General features: G+C 38.8%; 1 protein-coding gene and 2 long non-coding RNA genes across 4 annotated transcripts in view; 2 read left to right on the forward strand and 1 right to left on the reverse strand.

Annotated features, from left to right (window-relative positions):
• Nucleotides 1-27,459, forward strand: part of plxnb2b (plexin b2b) — a 215,745-nt gene that overhangs the window by 73,982 nt on the left and 114,304 nt on the right. The window contains exon 3 of the mRNA XM_073868475.1: nucleotides 23,643-23,792. The gene's annotated coding sequence lies outside the window, so the exon portion shown is untranslated. The remainder of the gene's footprint in view (nucleotides 1-23,642; nucleotides 23,793-27,459) is intronic.
• On the forward strand, nucleotides 16,601-17,807 carry LOC141364281 (uncharacterized). Its single transcript, XR_012369966.1, has 3 exons — nucleotides 16,601-16,794; nucleotides 17,207-17,343; nucleotides 17,668-17,807. It is a non-coding gene; the product is annotated as an uncharacterized lncRNA (long non-coding RNA).
• Nucleotides 17,721-19,601, reverse strand: LOC129434334 (uncharacterized). Of its 2 annotated transcripts, XR_012369965.1 has the most exons (5): nucleotides 19,027-19,601; nucleotides 18,384-18,477; nucleotides 18,154-18,286; nucleotides 17,964-18,064; nucleotides 17,721-17,853 (listed from the first exon to the last, which is right to left on the reverse strand). It is a non-coding gene; the product is annotated as an uncharacterized lncRNA (long non-coding RNA). The 2 variants fall into 2 exon arrangements; XR_012369964.1 differs by lacking the exon at nucleotides 17,721-17,853 and having other exon boundaries at nucleotides 17,934-18,064.

Consider the following 27,459-nt stretch of genomic DNA (forward strand, 5'->3'; position numbering starts at 1 on the left):
TCCCTATGTTGTCTCAGATGACAACATGTTTGTCCTATCACTCAAGTGGCCACGCCCTTAGTTATGCAAAACTTTAAAGGAACAGTATGTAAGAAATTTATATCAATTAATCATAAAATGGCCCTGATATGTCACTAAACATTAAGAATTAATTTTCATTTCAAATATTTATATCACTGACATCAGTGGCCTGGCCAGGATATTGTCATTTAAAAAGTGGAGTTGCAGCCCTCAACTGATGTTTATGTTGTCATTTTGCGTATTGGCCACTAGTTGTGTGATTGCAGTACCAGTTTTAGCCACAAGGTTTGTGATTGCAATACCAGTTTTGGCCACAATGATACATACTGTTCCTTTAAGGCTTAACATAATTAAGTTACAAAAAAAATTGATATAGAGACCAAAAACTATTTTTGTAACACGTAAATTTATTTAAACTTACTCTAGTGTAAACTTATTTTTTTCTGCTCTAATTGGACATTTTAACATAGGGGTCTATAGGAATTGGCTCCCTTTTGGAGGCAGCCTCTAGTGGCCGGACAATGAATTGCAGTTTAAATCACTTCTGTATTGGCTTCATCAGAGAGATATGAATGTTGCCCCTCGATTACAATGTATCACGAGAGCGACTCAACAATACTTCTTTTAACTCACTCTCAGAATACTTTGTCACATGTCGGTCCATCAAACAGATCTATGGTTTCTAGATAACACGGGCATGACGTCATAAAAAAAGTGGTGTTACACTAATTAAAATAGCGAATTTCTCTCCATGAAATATTTGGGAAAATGTAAGTACACAAGCGAAAAATATATTGCACTGTACCAGTGATTTGGTATTTAAATGTAAAAATTGTAAATATTGTGCATTTAAGTTTTAGGTATACGAACTTCAAAGCAAAACCGTGCTAAATTCTATATATATTTATACACTTATATTACATCCTTTTTTCGTAACTGGAAATCAAATGCATCATAAGCTCTTTCTCTTCTAGCACAAATTGCAGGTAAAATTAGGACATAAAGTATGCCCAGATGGACACTTTTAAAATCCACTACCGATAGTAGACCATCTGGACAGTTTTGTCCTTTTGTACTTTTTAATGTACTATAAAGATGTACCAATCCTAATCCTGTGAACTGTATTGCAGTGCCATAGTTGGACAGTTGGATGTCGTACCGGGCCCTGTGATGAGGGTGGCCGTCTAAGTGTTTGAGGATACGGCCCACCCACAAATTCAAGCACATTTAAGGTTATAGAGTATGTCAACTTGGATGCAGTCCAGCTTATTATATCTCGAGTCGCTGGCAACAGAAGCATGCCACCCTGCCTTGCTTTATATACACCGCGTAGAGGTCAAACGGCGACCTTTACGAAGCAAGAACTGAGGTTGTAAATTTCGAAACTATTAGCCTGCTGCCGTGTGTCTTGAATGCTCATCGCTAACTGAGAATAATGGTTTGTCCAGGGCAAATTCTAGTGAGTTCCTCTTATTTGTTACCTGCCCGGATTGTCGACCTTGTGTGAGCAGCTCTCTAATCCCTCGGGCTTTCTTCAGCGTTCCGGCCCGGTGTCACAGTCCACGCCGGGGGTTTGCCGCCTCCACGCCTGAAATCTTTGTAATAACTTTCTATATCGATGCGCCTATCTCTCTCGCAAGAGGCGAATCTGGACCTGGCCGTAATAGAGTGCTGGCAAGCGTACCGGTAATAAATGCTACATGATTTACTGAGATAAATATGAAGAAATAGCTCTAGCGAGTGTATGAGAAACTCTAAGTGGGAGGTGTGCGTCCTCGCTGCAAGAATTTATTCTGGGGTTGTGCATGTGTGACTATAAGTCCTTGCTTGAAAAATCACAGGCGTGTGGGTTTGGGTGCGTGCATACCTACTGGGTGCGTGAGACTTTAGTACGTGTGTGCGTTTTGGGGGAATGAGCTGCCTGCAAATTGCTTTGCATCTGAATTAAACATGTTGCTCGTTCACGCCTCACTGCGACGGACAGCGAAACAAGTTTCAGGCGGAGAAAATGACTTTTTAAGTGGGGTATTTATGAGATGCGATTGTATTCATTTGATTATAATAATAATAAAAAGCCAGCTTGTGGAGATGAATGGCAACCAGAAGCGAAGACGGCCTCTATTTGTTTTTCCCTGAACAGGTGATTGGGTTTTAAGATGGGTTTTCTTTGAGTGGCGCTGATAGGTGACGCAAAATGTTAAAAGTGAAAAAAGTGTTTTTTGTGGCAGGCCTGCGTTTGAATGACAGTAACAGATGCAGTAATAGGATTGAAAAAGATCTCATGGACCACCGGTGGGCTGCACTTATGAGATCCCGCTTTATTCATTTTACGGTTTAAGGAGATGAATGGCAACTGTGCTGTAATGGAAGACATTGTCTCAACCAGTTTATGGAATTTTGATTGAAGTGGTCCGGATGCATAAGAGGCGATTTCAAGAAATATCCAAAGATTTGGATACAGAAGTGCAGTAAGCAGATGGAGTAACAGGGTGGAAAAGGATCTTGCGCACCACCGGAGGGCCACACAGTGGAAACCAATCGTTGAAGGTCTTTTCTCTCCAGAACTCATCCATAAAACACCTTCTGTGTGTCTGAGCCCTCGAAAAACGCCATATCACTCTCAAAAGAGAAAGTCTCTCTCTCTCTCACACACACTGTGTCTCTCACCACGTCCTGTCTGAAATGGATATGGCAGAGTGAAATAATACCGCAGTTCTCCGAGGTCATTGGAAGAGCTGTTGATTGAAGTATTTTGTCTCCTCGGGTGTCACCGCTGTGAAGGTGAACTTCTGCATCTGTGGGTTGAATTCAGCGTTTTGTTGATGTGCGACTGCCTGTCTTTCTTTGTGAGCAGAGATTCGTGAGTGGACTCAAAGTGTCTAGCGGCCTTTTTACACACCCCTGAGATGCCCTGCAGGGTGGTCCGGCGAATCCCTGGAGCTCTGCCCTCTCCGTGAACACCAGAGGTCTGCAGGACTCCAGAAGGAAAACGGCAGATAGCCGTAAAGCTTTCAGAATTTGAGTAATTTTGTTGTTGTGGATGGCAGTGAGCGTGAAAGTCTCTTTAGCATGAGGAATCTCTTGGGTTGCGAGTTGAAGCAGATGGTTGTCAGTTGTTGCGTTGTTGTTGTTAGCTTTGACAGTCGCTCGACTCTACTAAAGATACGAAAGGGAATCGGCCTTGTGCAACTGCCGCAATGTTTGTTTCTGTGAGCGAGCGGCTAAAAACGACTCCCTAATTCTGACAAGTGTGTCCTCGTAATGACTCTTAACCCCAAGCCTCTTTTAATTCATTTCATTATGTTTTAATCATTAGTAATCCGCTTAAGATGGCAGGAGCAGCAGTGGTCAGTCGGATTATGTGCTGAGCATTTAGATTTAGTTGGGAGACCAATTTGAAGTTGCTAATAGTCGGGGATCGTGATTGGATTTTATTATATATTTTTAAGGAAGATAGTCGACACCAGAATTTTTATAAACCAGCTGCGTTTTCATAATGATATCTACTGTGGGATATCTAATATTAAAGGGGACATATCATGACAATTTTTTCCATCTTTAAGTGCTATAATTGGGTCCCCAGTGGTTCTATCAACCTAGAAAATGTGAAAAACAGTTCCCAAGAGTCCTTGAAATCCTTAAAAGTTTTTGAATCTGGGGGAAAAATATAAAGTTTTTGAAAATATACATACATAGATACAGGTCATTGAAAGTGCTTGAATCTATTTTATGCTAATTGTTTTCGGAAAAAAAACACACATTATTCCATGTGTAGTGTAGGATAATATCATAAAATTCTAGAACGTGCTAAACTGTTCGCTTTAAATGCTTTTATCTTCTGTATGCGAATGTTGATTCATACCAAAATGCTTTTTTGCATAGTTGTGTTTGACACATGAAAACGTCTCGGGGTATGTATGTAACTGTTGCTCCCTGAGAAGGGAACGAGACGCTGCGTCCCCCATTGCCATACTTCCTGCGTCCCTGTAACGCGGTCTTTGGCAATATTTCAGATAGAGATATACTTCATGCACCCTGTCTTTGTCGTTAAGCCTCACCATTGGTTGAATTTGATATACACCTTCAGTAGGGCTGTGTTGAAAAAATCGATTCACCGATTCTGAATCGATTTTCATGTTAATCTCTAAAGATCGATCCGTAACTCAAAGAATCGATTTAATAATTAATAACTTTAACTTGCCACGTCATTGAATTCACGCATACGCACGAGGTGGAAGGACATTAAAACAATGAACATAGCGGTCAGTAACGTTAAGCAAGCGGTTGTTTTGAAAACTCTAGAAACGCTCAAAGCTGCGATCTACATGTAAAATAATCCACTCATAACAAATGAACGAGTTATTTGTGTAATTTTTATAATAAGCGCCATGCAGTGAATCCACCGCGGGTCTCCAGCGAATCTCTCTCTCTCCCTCCCCCTATGTGCTCATGCAGCCGGTCCCTGATGGGCAGAGGTTTCTTGAGGCCCGCGCAACGGGTCGCCAAAGAAAGAGTTCTTCTTACACATAATGCTAATAGTTGTAAAGTTTTCAGAACTTTTAGCAAGCTAAGACAAAACTCGCGTTTATATCAGTGACACGTGCACTGCTGGAGCGATGTAGTTTGACGCCTAATTTGCTTATAGTGCAAACATCTTTGATCAGAAAGACGAGAAAGAGACACAAATGTTAATGTGCAATAGGAAGTAAAGAGCGTCAAGACCTTAAAACAGACTTCATCACATCATAGCACCCGTCATAATATCTATATAAGTTAGAGCTCTGTCTCTCATATACAGGTATTTATCCTGTCTGTAGGTTTGTGCATAAATTTATACCTGTTCATTTTACATACTGCCTATTTTTAATGTAATGTATGCATAAATACAAAATAAAATGCATACTATAGCTTCAATAGTCTATAAAATTAATAACTCAATTAAAAACAAAATTCTGTCTATCAAGACTTAATCTGTTGTTATCCTCTGGACATTTTCACTTTAACATTATTATCTTTAAATTGTCCATATTTTAAAACTGTGGTGAGCAGTTAAAAGCTATAGTGAGTGGCAAATAACTGCACATTTTTATAATCCAAAAAACTGAAAAACACTTATCTAAATCTCGAAGATCGGATCGAATCGAATCGAATCGAACAATGATAATCGATTCAAGATCTTGAGAATCGGAATCGATTCTTGAAATTTGAATCGAAACCCAGCACTAACATTAAGACGCACTTACCACTGGAGGCGTCCCCAAAGTGTCACTGTAGTGATGCAGCACGAGTTCCCTTAAAAGGGAATTGTAACAATGTATCTTAAAAGGTAACACAATGTAACCTTGCTCTCACTTAATGTGTTAAATGTGTCCCCACATTTAGTCCTTGAATTTGAGGGTATTGGACCTGGAAAATTCTTGAAAGGTCCTTGAATTTGAAGTTAGCCAAGGTGTGGGAACCCTAGAAAAACATCAACCCAGTAGCTTAGTTTTGGTAAACCATTCTATGCAAGCATGTGAAAAAATAGGTCATGGAAATTTAGCTTCCCTTGTGATGTCAGAAGGGGATAATACCACCTCTTCATCTGCACTATCCAACCACAGCATTTCCATTAAGTGCAGAGATCAACTCATTTGCATTTTAAAGGACACACCCAAAAACGCCACATTTTTGCTCACATCTACAAGGTGGCAATTTTAAAATGTATGGTATTTTGGAGCCAGAACTTCACATATGTACTCTGGGACATCAAAGATTTATTTGACATCTCATGTCCCCTTTAAAATGCTTAAAAGTATGGTGTAACTTTGAAAGCTTATTCTCAAGTTAAAGTTAAGAAATAAATTATCACTGTTATGATGTCATTACCTTGAGACTTTACCACATTTACATATCCCATTCAGAAACTTGAATTTATCTTAAAGGTACAGGGTCAAAGGGGGAGACTATGACTTCAAAAAGAGTGGTATATGGACCCTTTAAGTAAAAAATTGCTTAAAGGCCCTTCAGAAATTTAGGTTGCATTATAGGGCACATGTCAGTGTGTGTGTGTGTATCCCTGTGTATTTGTGTGCGCGTGTGTGTATTTGGATGTTGTTCAGCAATCAGCTGAAATGGGGAGAGCGTGGTCCCTTGCTTTGAAGTTCCCTTAGTGCCGGGCTGGACCCTCTCAGATGAGAGAACAAGTTAACCATTAACAGAGGCAGAAACCGGGCCGCCATCGGATTGCCCCTTCATCCTCTCTCTCTCTATCCATCTCCCTTTCCTCGCACGCTCACAGCCGTGTAATTGCATTTTTTGGGGGCAGACTCTGGAATGTGGCGAGATGTAAAATCTGCTCTCCCTTCGCCTGATGGAAGCTCTTTCATATCTGAACGTTGGAGAGGAGATGAAATTAATTGGCTCGTATCTAATGGTGATTTCGCACATACTGTATCCAGGTCCGTGTTTAAATGACAGAGGAGGCAGAAACCCTCTGTGGACGCAGAACCTCCAAAACAAATGACAGAAGCTGTGAGATCTCGGTGCAGGGCATTATGGGATATGAACGCTCGGTGCAGCTCATCATACCCCCGATGTAATGTTTTTGAGAACACATGCCGTTCAGAGGAACACAGCAAGATCTGATTTATCGTCATGAGGATGCCGATTTTGCAACCAAAAAAAATCACACAGAGATTTTGATAAATGTTTGTCATGCTTGCATATAAACTCGAACTGGTTTGTTTGTTGGTAGATGGCATATGGAATAAAGTGCAATCTGGTGGAGATTTTTTGTGGTTGCTAAATATAGTGTGACGTTATGAACAATCGGTTGATTGGCATCCACCTTTAAAGGGATAGTTCACCCCAAAATAAAAATGATGTTATCATTTGTATTCTGTTGAACAAAAAAGAATATATTGTAATTAATGATGGTTACAACACATTAGACGACACCCATTGACTTTAGTAGTATTTGTTTTCCTATTATGGAAGTCAGTAGGTCAGGGGTCACCAACGAGGTAGCCCGCACAGAGTCTGTGAGGTGCCCGCCAAAGCACATTCTATTAATAGTCTCAACTGTATTATTTATTCATTACACATTTTTTTATATTAGCTTGGCTTGGTTTACGTATGTTAAAATTTTAAACAATACTAAAACATATAAACAAGTCAAATAAAATAAAATAAAAAGTAAAACAAAAAGTTTTAAGTAGACTATTTCAAAAAGTAGCCCTCCAGATTGTTTTATCCATTGTGGTAGCCCTTGCTCATAAAAAGGTTGGAGACCCCTGCAGTAGGTACTGTCTATTCAATTCAATGTTATTTACAGTGAGGAAAATAAGTATTTGAACACCCTGCTATTTTGCAAGTTCTCCCACTTAGAAATCATGGAGGGGTCTGAAATTGTCATCGTAGGTGCATATCGACTGTAAGAGACATAATCTAAAAAAAATCCAGAAATCACCATGTATGATTTTTTTACTATTTATTTATATGATACAACTGCAAATAAGTACTTGAACACCCGAGAAAGTCAATGTTAATATTTGGTACAGTAACCTTTGTTTGCAATTACAGAGGTCAAACATTTCCTGTAGTTTTCACCAGGTTTGCACACACTACAGGAAGGATTTTGGCCCACTCCTCCACACAGATCTTCTGTGGCCCCGGTCATCCTCTCCTTAATACAGTGCAGTTGTCCTTTCCCATGTGCAGAAAAACACCCCCAAAGCATGATGCTACCACCCCATGCTTCACAGTAAGGATGATGTTCTTGGGATGGTACTCATCATTCTTCTTCCTCCAGACATGTTTAGTGGAATTATGACCAAAAAGTTGTATTTTGGTCTCATCTGACCACACGACTTTCTCCCTTGACTCCTCTGGATCATCCAAAGGGTCATTGGCAAACTTAAGACGGGCCTGGACATGTGCCGGTTTAAGCAGGGGTTTAAGCATGATTTCAAACCATGACGTCTTATTGTATTACCAACAGTAACCTTAGAAACGGTGGTCCGAGCTCTTTCAGGTCATTGACCAGCTCCTCCCGTGTAGTTCTGGGCTGATTTCTCACCTTTCTTAGGATCATTGAGACCCCACGAGGTGATATCTTGCATGGAGCCCCAGTCTGAGGGAGATTGACAGTCATGTTCAGCTTCTTCCATTTTCTGATTGCTCCAACATTGGACCTTTTTTCACCAAGCTGCTTGGCAATTTCCCCATAGCTCTTTACAGCCTTGTGGAGGTGCCCAATTTTGTTTCTAGTGTCTTTGTAGAGCTCTTTGGTCTTGGCCATGTTAGTAGTTGGATTCTTACTGATTGTATGGGGTGGACAGGTGTCTTTATGCAGTTAATGACCTCGAACAGGTGCATCTAATTTAGGATAATAAATGGAGTGGAGGTGGACATTTTAAAGGCAGACTAACAGGTCTTTGAGGGTCAGATTTATTGAAGTTATTGAATATCTAAAACATTTAGTGGACATTTTGCAAAACTAACTATATGTTGATATACTTGTATATATCATTACTTTGCTATATTTGACACATTAGAGTATTTAAAATACTCATTCTGTGATGATTTAGGGATGATGTTTTGATCTTTAAGTTAAGTGTTTGTTAATTTATCATTTTTGTTTCCTCAACCTCTAGCTAGCGCATATTTCATGCTAAATTTGCACTACGTTCCTCATTAGACCTCTGCGAGAGACAAATTTTCTCGAAGTCATGAAGCAATTAGCACGATCTGCGCTTCATTAATAATCGCGAGAGCGAATAAATGAAACGCGAAGACAAATATTTGATATCAGTCGACAGAATATGCAACAGTAGGCGAGAAACGGAAATGGTTGCAACTTGATTGGCTGTATGTATTTTTGGCTCGTGCAAGCGGTTCTGCCAATCCTCTCATCCATCTTTATCACTCGCCAGACTGTCTCACCTCCAGACGAGGCTGCGCTCATCTACAGCTCTCTCCTGACTGAACCGCACCTCCTACACACGCACACACACACAGTCACACTTAGACCAGCCGGGGGAATGGGGCGAGAGTGTGCCCTCGAGTGTTAATGAGACTTTGAGCTCTGAGACACGGAAACAAATCTACTTCCTGTCTGCCTCCCTCTCTCTCTCTTTCTCTCTCTCTCTCTCTCTCTCTCTCTCACAATAAACAATAAATTAAAAATTTAGATGATGGAGTTCTTTGTAGTGATGCTATAGAGGTTAAAGGCGAAGGATAAAATTGAAAAGAGACTGTCTCTCTCTCACTCTCTCTCTCTCTCTCTCTCTGTCTATATCTCTCATACATGGTCTCTTGAGACGAGGGGCGTTATTTGCCAGGGTTGTGGAGGGTGTCTGTGCCAGCTGTCTCATCTGTGGATCGCAGCCAAGCACTGAACCCTCTCTGGCCGTTCCTGCAGTTTCCTTCAATTTGTTTATTTTTCCATTTGCGCTCAGGACCGTGGATGTTCATGAAGTGGGCATCTGCTGTGTCTCTCTGGCTCTGCCCTCTACGGTTTGTTTGTGGCATGAAAGCCATGCCGTGTAGCGAAGGCCACGGCTGTCGTCGGACCGCTGGCGTCTGTCGCTCATCTCCGGGGATTGTCAGCAAGGTCGTGTGCGGTAGAACAGACAGATCCAGGCAGTGAGTCCTGAGTGTTAAACGTGGCTCAAATTCAACGTGCCGTAGCAAAGCAGATGAATTATGTGCACGTGGCCAGACTTTTGTAAATATATATTTACTCGGTTTGCTTAAAATAAACTTAAATTCAACTGCAAATGTTTGCATAGCAAATTGTACGTTAAATCTGTAATGTACAACTAGGCTTTTCTGAACACAATGCAAACACAAAACTCGTTTCTTGTTTCAGGTTTCCTATGGGTTGCCAGGGTGTTGCTATGCAGATGCTAAGGTGTTTTCAGGGAATTGCTATGTGGTTGCTAGGGTGTTGCTATGCAATTGGTTCCTTGATGGTCCGAAATCGCATACTGTGTGACATAGTAGGTAGGGGTGGAACAATACATGTATTCGTTTCGAACCGAATCGGTACGGGGGTCATGGTTCGGTGCATGAATTTAAACGGAGAATACACGGTATGAAAATAAAAAAACTTGCGTGCAAAATAATTAATGTAATGCGGAACTACTGTTAGATACGCGGGTTCTTTATGGACAGCTAATCTGTTGCCCCGCTTTAGCTCTGAAGCTCTGATTGGCGCCGATGCAGCCGAGCTCTGCCTATGTATGCGCTCTATCAGAGCCCGTCTACATTCTGGCACTCTGCAGTTTTTTGTCACGTCGACGCCGGTCCAGTCAGTTAGTGAGCAGAGATAACGAGGATGTTAGACGCTCCGCCAGCCATCGCAAGTTTGGCAAAACTTCAGTTTTCCAGTCAGTTACAATAGTACAGGCGAGAGAGTGGTGGAAAAGACGAGGACTTTGCGTCGGCGTTGTTCAGCAGTTGTTAGGTATGTGAGTGGAAATACATCTTCAGGGCTCTCAAGTCTCACGCATTCACCTTGACACACACGCATTTCAGTCAGTTCAAACGCCACACTTTGTATTTCTCACGCTGAGAAGTAGGAGATAAATTGTTCTGCTATATACAGCAGGCATACGCAGGGCAGTTCTGTCGAGTTCAGCTGCTTTCAGTTTCTTAAGCGTGCTCAACTTTACGCAGCGCCATCAGCGTCAGAGTACCGCGAGAAATCTTGCGGAGGAGGCTGATTTCAAATCGCTCTCGCATTACTCTGACATCATCCACTTGTCGTTTCTTGCAGCCCCTCATGAAGTCGTACACACCTATTAAATCATCCTACAAGCCTATTTTTTTGTTCTTTAGTACATTAATATGAAATAAGGCCAAAATGTAATTTTAAAATGTATTTAGGTAACACTTGTAATACATTTGAACCCATATTAGTATGAAAGATGAGTACAAGATTACTTAGAGGTATACATTTTTGAAATACGAGATAGTATGTTAAATGCATTTCAGTTCATATTCATGACATCTCAAAATAACACTGATAAGGACACCTATGTTATTAAGATTAGCTTAAGTACAAAAAATGCCTTCATTTTTGTTTTGCTTTTCCCTCCATTGTACCAAAAGTGAATCGAACCGTGGCGTCTGAACCGAGGTACGAACTGAACCAGGACTTCTGTGTACCGTTCCACCCCTAATAGTAGGTACTGAAATAGATGAAGTACCTACTCATCAACCGTTAAAACAGTAGGCACTTTATAGTATGAATATGGGTAGTATCAATGAATTCCGACGTACTACATCCGCCACGTTGATGCATCACGTAACAAACGTCGTCATTTAAGAGAAAATTCTTCCCTGCCAATGACCGCTATTTTCCACCAGGTGGTGCTCTTCCGCAACTTATAAAACCCAGAAGTATCTCCCTAGGGCAAACAGCTTTAAATCCATGTAAGTTTTGAGGATCGTTCTGCATCTGATCTCTAACAAAAGTCTCCACAAAAATACAATTATCAAATTAAGGTATGATGAAACTTTTTTTACTTTGAAAGCAGAGGGTCTGTTCTTTCATTTGATATATTGTATGTTTATATATTTTAAGAAGAACATTTTGTGAAAATCATGAAAAATGCTGGCACTGGCTGGTAACTTTAAAAAAATTAACGCTGGTGGGTAGAGAGTTAAGAAAGCATCCTTTACTTTTCTGAATTGGAATTGCTTTTGAAAATGTATGTTTTACCTGGCAGTTCATAATTTCTATCAAAGTTTTGCAGCAATTCTTTAAAAGATTTCATTGTATTGAATAAGGAGTGCCATCAGATACTGTCATGTTTATACAGCTGCTGCAGCTCCCCCTTGTGTTTTAAGAGAGATATGCAATCATTGCGGTCATCTGAAATCTTCGCGATGAGGTCAAACAATCGCGATGAGATGATTATTTAACGATAAAGTGGAAGATTTTCTTTTTCCGGGTGGATCATCAAGACTATTGGTCATCCCAGTTGTCAATCATTCTGGTGATATGTTACGTAAGGGCGTCGTACGTGCACGTCCCTACAGTTGTGTTCAAAATTATTCAACCCCAACTGAAATTGATTGTTTTGGACGGTTTGACATTGATTTTGATCATTCAGTCATCCTGCTTACAATTACATCAAAGAGGCATGTGTAGGTCAGACAAATATAACATAACATTTATAATGAAATAACCACAAATGTCTTTTCTGTGCTCACATCATTATCAGTTTTATTCAACCCCCAAGTGACACTCAATCTTAGTACTTAGTACAACATCCTTTTACAGTTAAAACAGCTTTTAAACGTGAAGCATAGCTTGACACAAGTGTCTTGCAGCGATCTACGGGTATCTTCGCCCATTCATCATGGGCAAAAGCCTCCAGTTCAGTCACATTCTTAGGCTTGCGCACTGCAACTGCTTTCTTTAAGTCCCACCAGAGGTTCTCAATCGGATTTAAGTCTGGTTACTGCGATGGCCACTTCAAAATGTTCCAGCCTTTTTTCTGCAACCATGCTCTAGTGGATTTGGAGGTATGCTTGGGATCATTGTCCTGTTGAAAGGTCCAACGTCTCCCAAGCCTCAGGTTTGTGACGGACTGTATTGTCATCCAATATCTCCTGGTATGAAGAGAATTCATGGTACCTTGCACACGCTGAAGTTTCCCTGTACCTGCAGAAGCAAAACAGCCCCAAAGCATGATTGACCCCCCACCATGCTTCACAGTAGGCAAGGTGTTCTTTTCTTCATAGGCCTTGTTTTTCCTCCTCCAAACATAGCGTTGATCCATGGGCCCAAACAGTTCTAATTTTCCACAGAACACTATCCCAAAACTTCTGTGGTTTGTCCACATGACTTTTGGCATACTGCAGTCGACTCTTCTTATTCTTTGGAGACAGCAAGGGGGTGCGCCTGGGAGTTCTGGCATGGAGGCCTTCAGTACGCAGGGTGCGCCGTATTGTCTGAGCAGAAACTTCAGTACCCACATCTGACAAATCTTTTCTCAGTGTCTCAGCAGTCACACGGGGACTTTTTTCCACTCTACGCTTCAGATAGCGCACAGCAGTCGCAGTTAGCATCTTTTTTCTGCCACGACCAGGAAGCGTTTCAACAGTGCCCTTTGCCTTGAATTTGCGAATGATGCTTCCTATGGTGTCTCATGGTATCTTTAACATCTTTGCAATCTTCTTATAGCCATTGCCCTTCCTGTGAAGATTAATCACCTCTTCTCTTGTCTTCCTGGACCATTCTTTTGACTTCACCATGTTTGTAACCACACCAGTAAATGTTTAGAAGGAGTTGAGTATCACAGTCATTTTAAAGCTGCCTAATTGGTGCTCATTAGGCTTTATTGCTGTTCCCTGACATCCATAGGTGTTTTCAATACCTGATTGAAAACACTTCAATGAACCTCTGTTCTTCAGAGTGGTAGTTCTTTAAGGGGTTGAATAATTGTGTCAATGAAGAATTCACAAAAGAAACATTTACTACTATATTACAAAACCAATTGATGTCATTTTAGTTGCATATGGTTCTTTAAGAAGTCATTGTAGGATTTCATTCTGAATACAATTACAAATGTACACTAAATTCCCTAAAACCCTTAACAGCATTGGGAGGTTGAATAATTTTGAACACAACTGTAGGTTCGCTTTCTGCACATGCGCACTTTTAGGTGTATATGTGTGGTGAGCTACGGTTTCAGCCATTCATTCAAGCTCGCGTCTGAGGGCCGCAAGAGAAAAAGTGTCTACGAATTGCATGACAGGAAGAGAATGGCGTCTGAAGAAAGAAACAACACCAGAGTGTTTTTGAAAGAATATTTCACACGCTGGCGTGCGCTAAAAGCACAGGTTGGGCTTCCCACTGATGCCTCAGTCGCGAAGTTTCTACTTGAGAGGTAGAGTTTGTCATGCTATTTGGAGAAATCCATTTAAAATTAGCAAGTCACGAACCACGCAGACACGGTAAACATCTCAATGTATGAGCCATGCCGGCAGCAACTTGTAAACAGACAGAACGAAGAAAAGAGGCTCGTGCATGCTCTCTCTCGTGCACACGTTTAATAGGCGTTCCCTCTCGGGAGCAGGTAGAGTGTTGCGCATTTTAAAAAAAAGTGGCGGTTCTTTTAAGAAATTCGGGAAAATCTTTTGCTATACCTTTAATCATTGTGACAGGTCTAATAACTCCTCCTCCATGGATCACGGTATAGCAAGTGTCCATCGTATGAACACTTCCGGACCTTGTCAAGAGTAGTAGTACATCCGGGTACTTTTCGCCTATTGTTTTTCGAATACTATTAATACGGACATACTACTCGCCTCACCTACTGCTTTTTGACTACTATATATTATAGATGTAGGCGCAGTCTCAGTGTTTCCTTCTTTAACTATAGATGGTTTCATCGGACGCACGCTCATTATTATGGTTACATGCCTGAACCGAAGTGAACTTTTGGTCTGTATTTATTTATTGTATTTATATATAGCCACTAGCAAATACCTTGGCGAAAAAATTTAATGTTTTGGTTTGCTAAGGACGAGGGGAGTTGATGAGCATAAACTGTGTGGAGAGGTTTGGCAGCCAGGCAAGAATTCAAGGACTTGCAGCTAACATTGTATATATTAATTTTACACCGATATGTTAGCCCAGTGTAATAGTTGATACACATTAGATGGTGATGCTTACAGTTTTCTCTCTCTCTCTCTCTCTCTCTCTCTCTCTCTCTCTCTCTCCTCTCACACACACTCTAGTTGAACTCTTGTTCTGCCTTCTGTGTGACACCCACCTAAGCTGATGAAGTCTGAGCAAATGTGTTTCCAGTTTTAGCCAGACGTCTGTTGGCAGGATATTCCTGCTGTAGTGTTTCTCAGCAAAAAGAAATTCACCCTTCTTTTCTCGGTCAAAGATGTTATAAGGGACGCCGCATGTCATTTCGTCTGTAGTTTCTTCCTTTCTTGTGAAAACGATGAGAGAATCCGAGGCTGCGGGGGTCTCAGATAAAGAGATGCGATCTTATCCGACAGGCTGGAATGCAACAGGAATGCTAGTCTGAGTGCTGAGCAACAATTCACTTGGGATTTGTTTCTTTGTACACACACACACACACACACACACACACACATATACAAAGACATTCAAACTTCTCTAGTCCCTCTTTAGCTTTACATGAACATGTAGGCTACCATCTGCTAGATATTTATTCTGAAACACGGCTAAACATTTATTCCATAAATACACACTTGACGTGTGGCGTGTTTAGACTTGCTGTGTTGTTAGATTGTGTTATCAGCATCAATTGTATGTTGTTTAACTGCTGCGTAGTTTGAAAGGCGCTTTTAACACTTATTATTTACTTATGTTAGCACTGCCTTAATGTCTTTTAACAGTACATGTTTTGATATGTTATGACTGTGCAATCAATTGTATGAAAAGATATGACAGATTACAACATGCAGTGAAAATGAAAAAACATGTGCTTTTATGGCAGTTTTATGATAGTAAATTTGGCTAAAATGGCTTTTGGAGGGATGGTTCACCCCAAAATAAAAATAATTCTGTTATAATTTTCTCATTCTCATGTTGATACAAACCTGTATACATTTCTTTGTTCTGATGAACACATATGAAGATATTTTGTAACCAAACCGATCATGAGCCCCATTGACTTCTATAGTAGGAAAAAAGAATACTATTGAAGTGAATGGTGCTCATGAACGGTTTGGTTACAAACATTCCTCAAAATATTTTCAGTTGTGTTCATCAGAACAAAGAAATGTATAAAGGTTTGTATTAACATGAGATTAAAAAAATGATGACAGAATTTTTATTTTGGGGTGAACTATCCCTTTAAGATTTTCCACCAAAAATTGTATTTAAATAACAAAATCACAATGAATTTTCTGGGGGATTTTTTGACAGGTTTGGTTATAAAAGCTAAATATTTATGTACCCAAAGCAAACTAAACTATATGGCTAAAAATAACTCTTTTCTTTTTGCGTTTTCTCAGTTTATTTGACACAGGCAGGTGTAGCATAGAAAAGTGTTACCAGAGTGTTATTTTTTCTCATTTTAGATTTAGAGTTTGCTCACTTTGGAAAAATCACAATCCTTGAATCTGTTGTCAATGTGAAGCCTCTGTATCACCTCTATTTAATATTAACAAGATGCGTCACTGGTATTGATATGAATGAGGGGAGATTGCAACTATCAGAATGGCCACTCTAGTCCCGCCTCCCAGTTAAAAGAGCCAATCACCAACCATTAAAGAGCCCCAATTATGCTAATAAATTGGCACGTTAGCACGTTATTGCAATATCCCATAGTACATACATGGTATTAAAACTTGAACTAATGCACTGTGAGTCTTATAAATTGCTTACATACCTCACCGATTTCCCACTGTCTGAAAAACGCTCGGTTTAGTTCCTGTCTCCGCCTCCCAAAATGTCTAGTGTAATCGGATTGGTCAGATGACTACTCAACTGTTATTGGTCAGCTGGGTTCGTCGTGTGTTTGAAAGGTTACGCCCCCGACTACGTGTGGGTTGACACATGGTTCTGACTGAGAGTCACAGCCTCAGAGGCAAACAAGCGTTATATTTCTCTATAAACGATGGTGTCTGTACTGCCTTACCACTTCGAGCTCGATCCAGAGAGTTCAGAAGGCCGTTACGATATAAACGATCTCCGTCAATGAATGCGATTGGATTTAACTTTTTTAGGTGTCCTTAGCTCTGCCAGAATGCTAAACGAAGACGAAAATGTGTTGCAAAAACATCCAAAAGGTAATTATAACGTACTACATAACTATATGGAAACACCAAATGTAGCACATAGAAAGTATTTGTTGAAATGATTATTAAACGATTTCACTTGGTAATTTCTACATTATTTTACTATAGTAAAATGTATTATACGACTGCTTACATACTATATTACTGTGCAAACTATATGGAAACACCAAATGTAGCACATAGAAAGTATTTGTTGAAATGATTATTAAACGATTTCACTTGGTAATTTCTACATTATTTTACTATAGTAAACTTTATTATAAGACTGCTTACATACTATTTTATTGTGCAAACTATATGGAAACACCAAATGTAGCAATGAATGTTAGTTCTACATTATTTTACTATGGTAAACTTTATTATGAAAGAGCTTACTTATAAGTGCTATGTTTTTACTTATTAGGTTTTAAGGAGAATGCAACAGGTTCCAGGGCCTCTTACCTGCGTGATTCATCATCCAGGTTTTGCACAAATTGTCTAAATCCCTACACACAGAACATTTATTGTACCGACTATAAGCCTTTGAGGCGCAGGACTAGAGTAAGTTTTATTACATTTTTAAACCAATAACACTAAAGTATTATTATAGTAACAAAGTACCCAAAAGAACAAAAGATGTAACTTTAAAGAAAATATAGTAGTCAGTCAAAAGTTTTTTTTTATTTATTACAAATATATATTTAAATGTTAAACAATATACAAATAAACATACTTTAGTAACCATATTGTGCTCTTCTCTCAAAAATTGTTCAATTCATTTCTTACAGCTATCTATTCAGATAAATGGCATATCAAAGCTTTGTCAGCTGGTGCTATTTAAGACGACACTTTAGGGTTATCATCCTGTCGTGTGTTGTTCTCCAGATATGCTTGGAGCTTCCTGATTGGAATGTTGGCTTCCGACGACCCCTGCACTGAAGATGGCATGCAATCACGTCCTCCTTTGAAGGTCTCTCAAACTGTGATGCCAGGTCCATTGGAATCGGGGTTTCCTTCAGCTTATCTTCAAATAACTCATCAAACACAAGCCTGATCACATCATCCACATAACTGTACAAATATTGCAGTCAATAAATCTTTTGTTTTGATCATTTATTTCCCTGCTTCATACAGTAAGTTTTTAATTATGAATGTATTTGAAATAAAACATTACTGCTTACAGTATGTCAGTTGTGTGTTTTGGGAACATAGCCTTGTACTTTCCCTCTCCAGCTTTTGTTACGGCTTGGTGACATTGTAATGGACGGCTGTAAGGTATAACCTGTAAAAATATAAATAAGCAATACATTTATTTTAAAAGTAAACACTACCGTACTTTATTTTAAGACAGTTACTAAAATACTTAAATACCTGCACAGCATTCCAATAAATGGGAAAGTCACATTTTTTTGCTGCAAATCTGAAATCTCAGGCTACGGACGGCAAAGGCATCCACTGATGATGGTGATTGAAACATTGTGAAACGATGCTACTGCCTGGGTTCCTATGATTATGCAGAGAAAAAAACTTTGTCATCATCAGTTATACATTTAAGACTGGTAGTGGTTTCACTAGCTAAATACATCAGATGTGTTACACACCTTTGCTCCTCATATGCCAGTCTGACTCCTTGTACTGTGTGTAATGATGTTGCATGTTTGCATACAGTGTAGAAGGATGTGTCCAGCTGCGAATCTAGGATATACACAAATAAAACAAACATGTATTCAGTCAAAAAGACATATTATAACAATAGAGTACAACGATTATAAATCGTTAGACTATTCATTAAAACGTTAATGTATTACATGGCCCAACATTAGCAACACACATTACGTGTTTACTTCGTTTCAAAATCTAAGAAAGCTTCAAGTAAAAACAACAGTAAAATACAAATAACGTTAAACAAATCATCTGTACTTTGAGTTTCTTGAGTTTTATCATGAGAACAAACTTTCCGGTAACAGTTTAGCTGGAACAGCTTAGCAAGTTTGTAAACATGTCTAAATAAACATCGATAAAAACGATAGTCTGCATAATTCAACATACACGTTGTGTCTTGTGTAAATATGGTACGAAATATGTTTATGAAATACATTATTACAACACAAAACAATTAGCTTGCAAGCTTAGCTCTAAGTTACATATAGATCTATATCTGAGCTCTACAAGCACATAATGTTAAGCTCCGGTTACCGGTAACGTAACTTACAGTAAAGGCAAATAATAAACATGAATACTTACAGCCTGTGATCCAGAAGTGCACGGTAATCCAACTTTCAGGAGGAGACGTCGCGCAGCTTCGGTTCATGAGAAGCAGTTATTGTGAAAACTCCGTGAACAACTTCTGACTGGATTTTTCCGGAACCGTATTAAACATGATGTCCTCTGTGTAAGTCCATAAAGTGCTATTTTGCCCTCGCATCTAAAGAGACAGCGTCTACTCGAGAGATTTAATCGCTTAAATGATGAAACAAGAGTTTGCAAACAGGGTCAAAGGAGGGGCTCCCAACCTCCGCCATTTTAGCTCTCTTCTGACTCAGCGCTCTCCACCCCCGTCTTTGAGGGCGTACCCAAGCAAAGCAGAGAGGGCTGAACTATGATAATGTTGGTCTTCTCTACGTCACCAATCCCAGGAAGTAAACTGTTGCCTACAATCCGAGTGTTTTTTGTAGTCCTCGAACGTTAGAGACGATAACTCGCGTCATCGTTTTCTTTGAGGTATGTACTTTTTGAATATCGTTAGCATGTACTAATACACACTTACACACAAAAGGATGTTTAAAAACGTGTATCTCATAATAGGTGCTCTTTAAAGGGATAGTTCGGTCAAAAATGATATTAAACCCATGATTTACTCACCCCAAGCCATCCAAGATGCATATGTCCATCATTTTTCAGACAAACACATTTTCAGTTATTTTAGAAAATGTCTTCGATGTTTCAGTTAAAGGTGCAGTGTGTAATTTTTAGGAGGATCTCTTGACAGAAATGCAAAATAATATACAAAACTATATTATCATTGGTGTACGTATAAAGACCTTTCACAATGAACCGTTTTGTGTTTATCATCTTAAAATGAGAAGTTTTTATCTACATATATCGAGGGTCCCCTTACATGGAAGTCGCCATTTTGTGCTGCCATGTTTCTACAGAAGCCATTAATGGACAAACTTTTTTTACTAAGTTGTCTCCGATGACATGTTTGTCCGGTGGCGCTACTGTAGCTTTTCTATGTGATTAAAAAACGAGGGGTAAGCAGTGGACTGAGCTGTTGGTTGCAGTTCACCAGCACTTCACCACTAGATGCCGCTAAAATGTACACACTGCACCTTTAATCAAATGTTAACTTACGGGGTCCACTCTTTCAAGTCCAAAAAATGTGCATCCATCCTTCACAAAATAAATCCAAACGGCTTCACGATGATAAACAAAGGCCTTCTGAGGGTAATCTGTGCCGTTTTGTTGTAGAAATATCCATATTACTTTGTGAATGCGCATAATCGACAGGTCTTGTTGGTCTTGTTCCTTGAGGCGTTGCAAATATGGCAGCGCAGCAAATTCCCTAAAAGAAACCAAACACAAAAATAATTTCAGATCTGATTCATCATTTGTTCCTGACCACCGAGTTTACAGCTTCAAACCCCCATCAAAGTCCCTTTAGGGAAGTCGTGCCAGTAGGCGGCCATGTTTGCAATGCCTCTGGGTAGTTATGTCAGTCATGCAAGACTAAAGTCCTTGAATGGGGAAAGACAGATATTTCTAAAATCATGTGCTGAAAACAATTAAACAACATATTTCTGACCAACTTGACATCAACTGTACCACAGCTTTTGATTCTTAAGCTCAAATTGCGCTAAAATCACTTTTTTTCATGTGACTCCATGCAAAGCCCCTCCCCCAGAGAATCATCAGCCTTTATCGATTGATAATTGGTTCTTTTAACTGGAAGGCGGGACTTATGTCACCAGAGTGACCATATTGAGCATAGCATTTACCTATTCATTAAAACCGCAGCGTTTTAATCCTGTTATGTCCAATATTTGACTAAATCCCATTTTTTACACACCACCTATGCAATATTAGGAGTAGTGTGTCTCAAAAGTGTACTATTTTGTAGTGGCTTTTTTGGCTAATGTTACCCACAACCCTTAATAGCTCAGTGTGATCCATTTATAGGTTATTTCCTCTGAAAGGTGTTAACACTCTGGCACTTTCACAAAAATTGCCTTTTTGTTTTGGCATGCCGAGCAGACCAATAGCTGCCTGTTTGGAAAACCTGTTTAAAAATGGTCTTTATTGTCAGAGCTGATGGTGTTGTGGACAGTGCTCGGACATATGGTGTACTTCCGGTGACCCGAGTTCGACTCCCGGCTCGAGGTCCTTTGCCGATCCCATACCCATCTCTCAACCCTGTACTGTACCGTTGTCTCCTTAAATGCTGTCTATCAAATAAAGGCAAAAATGTCTTTCGTTTGTTAGTTGTAGTAGGATTGAATAACGATTAACTGCGATTAATCTATTGCAGAATAAAGGTTTTTGTTTACATCATATATTTGTGTGAACTTTGAATAAAAATTATGTATATATAAAAATATGCACACATACAAAAAAATATATATTAAGTATTAGTGCTGGGAAAAGATTAATCGCGATTAATTGCATACAAAATAAAATATTTGTAAAATATATTTTTTTGCATAATATATGTGTGTGTACTGAGTGTAATTAATATGTATGTTTAACCACACCACACATACTCATGTCAGAATTTATTTTATTTATATATAATTTTTTAATTTATATATAATATAGAATATATAAAAATATAAATAAATTAAGGCTGTCAAAAGATTAATCGCGATTAATCGCATCCAAAATAAAAGTTTGTGTTTACATAACATATGTGTGTGTGCTGTGTGTAAATATTATGTATATATAAAAACACACACGTTTATGTATATATTTAAGAAATATTTGCATTTAAATACTGTATATACATTTATATAATTTATATTATATATAAATATAAATATTTTATATATAAATATAACCAATTTTTCTTAAATATCTACATGATTGGGAGCGTTTTTATATATAAATAATAATTATACACAGTACCCACACATATGTTATGTAAACACAAACTCCTATTTTGGATGCGATTAATCACGATTAATCCCTTGACAGCCCTAAAATAAATATATATATACACATGTAAATGTTTCTTAAATACATACATGAATGTGTGTGTATTTATATGTACATAATAATTACACACAGCACACACTCATATATTATGCCAAAAATCACTTTTATTTTGTATGTGATTAATTGCGATTAATCTTTTCCCAGCCCTAATTTATATATAATATATATATATATATATATATATATATATATATATATATATATATATATATATATATATATATATATATATATATATATATATATATATATATATATATATATATATATATATATATATACATAAATATACAAATGTATATGTAAACATTTCTTAAATATATACATGCATGTTTGTGTATTTATTTATACAAAATTATTAGTTATTATACACAGTACACATATATGATGTAAACAAAAACCTTTATTCTGCAAAAGATTAATCGCGATTAATCGTTATGCAACCCTAGTCCCTAGCTGTCACTGGATAAAAAAGTACACCTTGGCACCTAAAAAGGTCATATTAGTACCTCAAAAGTAGAAATTGCTACCAAATACCTGTATATATCTGTACCTAAATTATTACCTTTTTAAAGGGTATTGTCCCAGTGACAGCTAGGGACCATTTTTTTATTGTGTGATGTAAGTACTTTAAAATGCCAAGAAAAATGTGAATTGGTTTGCATCCTTTATTTTAAAACGTCTCAGTTTTAAAACGTGACTGCGGGTTTTGCTCACAAGAGCGTTTTTCATGGCAGCTGCTGTTTTGTCACAGCTCAATGTTTTGAACGGTATTGAAGAGTCTTACATGTATCTTTATGGGAGACAGCAGATTCCCCACGAAACATCCTCCGAGAGTCCTCAAAAGTCTTGCTTTCTCTCTCTGCTCTTGTCATCTGTCAATCACTTTCTCTCCATCTCTGGTATGAAACCACTTAGTCTCCGGTGAGAAATGCCAGCTTGTTGCCGTCTGGCGTAGCTTCAGACCGAAACAGCCTGTCAGTGTTGTCCGCAAAGCCCTGTAGATCTGGGTATTTGTGTGGAGAAGTGAAACTGAAATGGGGAAAGTGGCTTTCATTTCTTTCTTTTTTTTCTCCAAATGAAATTTTCTTGACTTTTCCTCCTCTGACACTTAAATTAATTCCTCCGAGTTGTCTTCTTACATTAGGACGCGAGCAGAACGGTCTGGGCCTGAGCAAACCAATCTCATCTCGTTGCCATGGGAGCGCTTTACCCGGCGCTGGTGGTATCAAGAGCATGGCCTGTTGCCAGATCTAATGCACGCAAACTTCTCGTTCCTTCTGTGAGGATTGCAAAAATCCTTCAGATGGGTAACAAGAGGAATGAAAACTAGACCTTAAATGCGGTCTGCCCTTTTACATTTACTTTAATGCAATTGACAGACGCTTATACAAAGAGGCTTACAGTATACTTTCTATCAACATGTATGTTCCCTGAGGATCGAATTTATGACCTTTGGGCTGTACGCTTGGTCTGCTTATTGTTCAGACACTGAAGCAAGTAGTGTAAAAACATGTAGTGACTTGTTTATATTATATGTGACCCTGTCTGAGCTAATATCTGTATTTCAGCATCTTACTGTACTGTACTGTATGTTTATGTGTATATATGTTTATTACATTTGCCTCTTTTGATTCTTTTAATGATAGGAATAGTCAGAAGAGGAAAGGACGGGACCGCATTACGAGCCAACATCACTGCACATCACGTTGGAAACAGTGAGGCCACATATTCTTCTCGATTGTGTTTTAATGCGCCACATTGCTACAACCCATTAAAGCACAGTACACAGCCGACAGGTAAGCTGATGGACTATGTTACCTAATTTTTGTTACTTTAATTACATACAGTCACCTAAAGGATTATTAGGAACACCATACTAATACTGAATTTGACCCCCTTAATTCTACGTGGCATTGATTCAACAAGGTTTAGAAATGTTGGCCCATATTGATAGGATAGCATCTTGAAGTTAATGAAGATTTGTGGGATGCACATCCAGAGCACGAAGCTCCCGTTCCACCACATCCCAAAGATGCTCTATTGGGTTGAGATCTGGTGACTGTGGGGGCCATTTTAATACAGTGAACTTTTTGTCATGTTCAAGACACCAATTTGAAATGATTCGAGCTTTGTGACATGCTGCATTATCCTGCTGGAAGTAGCTATCAGAGGATGGGTACATGATGGTCATAAAGGGATGGACATGGTCTGAAACAATGCTCAGGTAGGCCGTGGCATTTAAACGATTCCCAATTGGCACTAAGGGGCCTAAAGTGTGCCAAGAAAACATACCTCACATCATTACACCACCACCACCAGCCTACACAGTGGTAACAAGGCATGATGGATCCATGTTCTCATTCTGTTAACGTCAAATTCTGACTCTACCATCTGAACGTCTCAACAGAAAATGAGACTCATCAGATCAGGCAACATTTTTCCAGTCTTCAACTATCAGATTTTTGTGAGCTCGTGCAAATTGTAGCCTCTTTTTCCTATTTGTAGTGGAGATGAGTGGTACCCGGTCGGGTCTTCAGCTGTTGTAGTCTATCCGCCTCAAGGTTGTGCGTGTTGTGGCTTCACAAATGCTTTGCTGCATACCTCGGTTGTAACGAGTGGTTATTTCAGTCAAAGTTGCTCTTCTATCAGCTTGAATCAGTCGGCCCATTCTCCTCTGACCTCTAGCATCAACAAGGCATTTTCACCCACAGGACTGCCGCATACTGGATGTTTTTCCCTTTTCATACCATTCTTTGTAAACCCTAGAAATGGCTGTGCGTGAAAATCCCAGTAACTGAACAGATTGTGAAATACTCAGACCGGGCCGTCTGGAACCAACAACCATGTCACACTCAAAATTGCTTAAATCACATTTCTTTCCTATTCTGACAGTCAGTTTGGAGTTCAGGAGATTGTCTTGACCAGGACCACACCCCTAATGCATTGAAGCAACTGCCATGTGATTGATTGATTGATTGATTGGTTGATTAGATAATTGCATTAATGAGAAATTTAACAGGTGTTCCTAATAATCCTTTAGGTGAGTGTATATCGGTATGTTATTGTATTGCCATGTCCTCCCATGTTATAAAAGCTACACTGTCAGGAAAAAATAAAAGAAATGGTCCCTAGCTGTCACTGGGGCAGTACCCTATATAAAGGTCCATTTCGGCATACATTTAATACTAATATGTACCTCTGAGGTACTAATATGAACTGTTTAGGTGCAAAGGTGTGCTTTCTGAAAGGGTATTGCCCTAGTGACCGCTAAGGAGCATTTTTTCTGACAGCGTATAATATAAGATTTTATCACAGTTAAGCTTGACTAAAAGGACACACAGCCTACATTAAAATCACTTTAGTGAAGTCTCTCGTTGATTTATTGCTTTACTGTACTCCAAATTGCTCATCACCATCTAGCCAACAGATTTCATTTTCCTCAGTGTTGTATTAAAGATGCCCGCCGCTGCGCAGCATTCCAGCCCCAGTTTAATCAGGTTGGGCCGGGACACCTGTCCAAACAGATGTCCGCAGAGACCACGTGGGGATTTTGTTTATTGATCGCAAGTGACGCTCGCCCGCCTCACTGGAGGTCACAGGAATCTCAGCCGGAGTGATCGCACCTCAGAGGAAATGAGAAATCTTTGTTTGGCTCCCGCATACCTGCTCATATCATTTGTTTTTGATATAAGCTTGCGTGTGCTGGGTTTTGTTTTATATTTGTGGAGATAAGGGCTGAATTAGGAATCTGGTTTTGAAAAGAAAGCACATGGATTTTTTTGCATCAGACAGCATGTTGCAAGGCTGCAGGTGTTTCAGAGGTAGTGTCAAGTGCAAAAAAACAAACACTTTAGACATGATGTGAGTCTGAAATCTGTCTTAGCTCTCGGGTGTTGTTCAATTGTTGTGTGTACAATGTACAGGAGAATATTTCTCAGTGCTGACTTTAGGACTTTGGTTTGTCTTGCGCCTTTTTCACATCAGCATTTGTCTTGGTAATCCGTGTGTCATATCACCACCGGGCCCCATTTATATTTATTTAAATGTATATATGTTTTTTTGCGGTATAAGACAATATATTTACACAGACTTGGCTAAATTTGGCTTTCATATTTGATTGAATATCTTGCGTTTAAGTGTTTGGCTTTGCAAACAAATATAAATTGCTTTTGGATACAGTTCTTTACAAAATTAATATTTTAATATACTTCTTTAGACAATTTTGGATGTAAATCAGCCAAGAAGCTGAAATGTAACTAAATATAACTTATCATTTGCCTAGTTTATATTTTTTGATTGCTGCAGAATTTCTATATTTGTGACCCAGTCGGAGAAATCGCAGCTAAAGTCATTTTTAGTGATTTACTGTTTTCTACATCAAATCATACTTAACTCTGTTACGGCCATTGATTTATTTTGTCAATTAAGAGAAAACATTTCCCTGCCAATGACGCTACGAGATTTTACGGTAATCTGTAATTACATTATTTTCCACTAGATGGCCTGTTACCCAATTTAGAGAAAAATTTATACAAAAACGAATTTAATCTATTTTAAACTCTGTGTATGTTTTGATCTTCGTTCTGAATCTGACCTCTAACAAAATTATTTTACAAAAATGCAATTATTTCAGCTTTTTGCTCAAAATTTGGTCTTTTTGAAGAAACCTCCCGTATTTTTCAGACTATGAGACGTTTTTTTCATAACTTGGCTGGTGCTGCGTCTTATGGTAAGGTAGGATGAAACTTTTTTCCCTGTTTTGTTTGTTAAAAAGAAGGTCTGTTCTTATATTTGATATATTTGTATGTTTATATATTTATAGAAGATTTTCCTGGAAGACATTTTGTGAAAATCAGACAAAAAATGCTGGCTGGCAACTTAAAAAAAAGGCTGGTGGGGAATGAGTTAATAATGTAAAGAACATTCTGTGAAAGTATAATTTTGATATCTTTAATATTGACTGAGTAAGGTGATATAGAAGATTAAAATAATTTCATTATGAGACTTTAAGCGCGGAGTAGGTTTTTACGTGTACGTGAACAAACGCGCATGGTCGAACACAAAGCCTTGCAATTTGACGTGTACATTTACATAGACCGACGTTCGATGCATGCACATTTCGACAAAGTGCTATGCATTCAGCTTGTGCTGATAGACGATCTTCAGACATCTCGCTAATAGCTGGCTTTTTATGACGATAGTAGGGCTGGGTATTGGCAAGGGCCTCACGATACGATACACGGATCATGGTGCAATGTATCACGGTACGAAACAATACGTTGCATGTTGCGATACATTTCAATACTTTTTTATCAAAAATGTAAAAAAATAGAGCTGAATGAAGTGCCTCCACATGTCGGCTTTGAAAGCTGCGCAGGTGTTTTTAAACGTTTTGCCATGTTCTCACTCCTGCTAACTTTTGAGACATTGGCTGAATGGCCGTATATGACAGACAACTATAAA

The sequence above is a fragment of the Misgurnus anguillicaudatus genome, chromosome 6 (genome assembly GCF_027580225.2).
Source record: "Misgurnus anguillicaudatus chromosome 6, ASM2758022v2, whole genome shotgun sequence".
NCBI classification, from domain to species: Eukaryota; Metazoa; Chordata; class Actinopteri; order Cypriniformes; family Cobitidae; genus Misgurnus; species Misgurnus anguillicaudatus.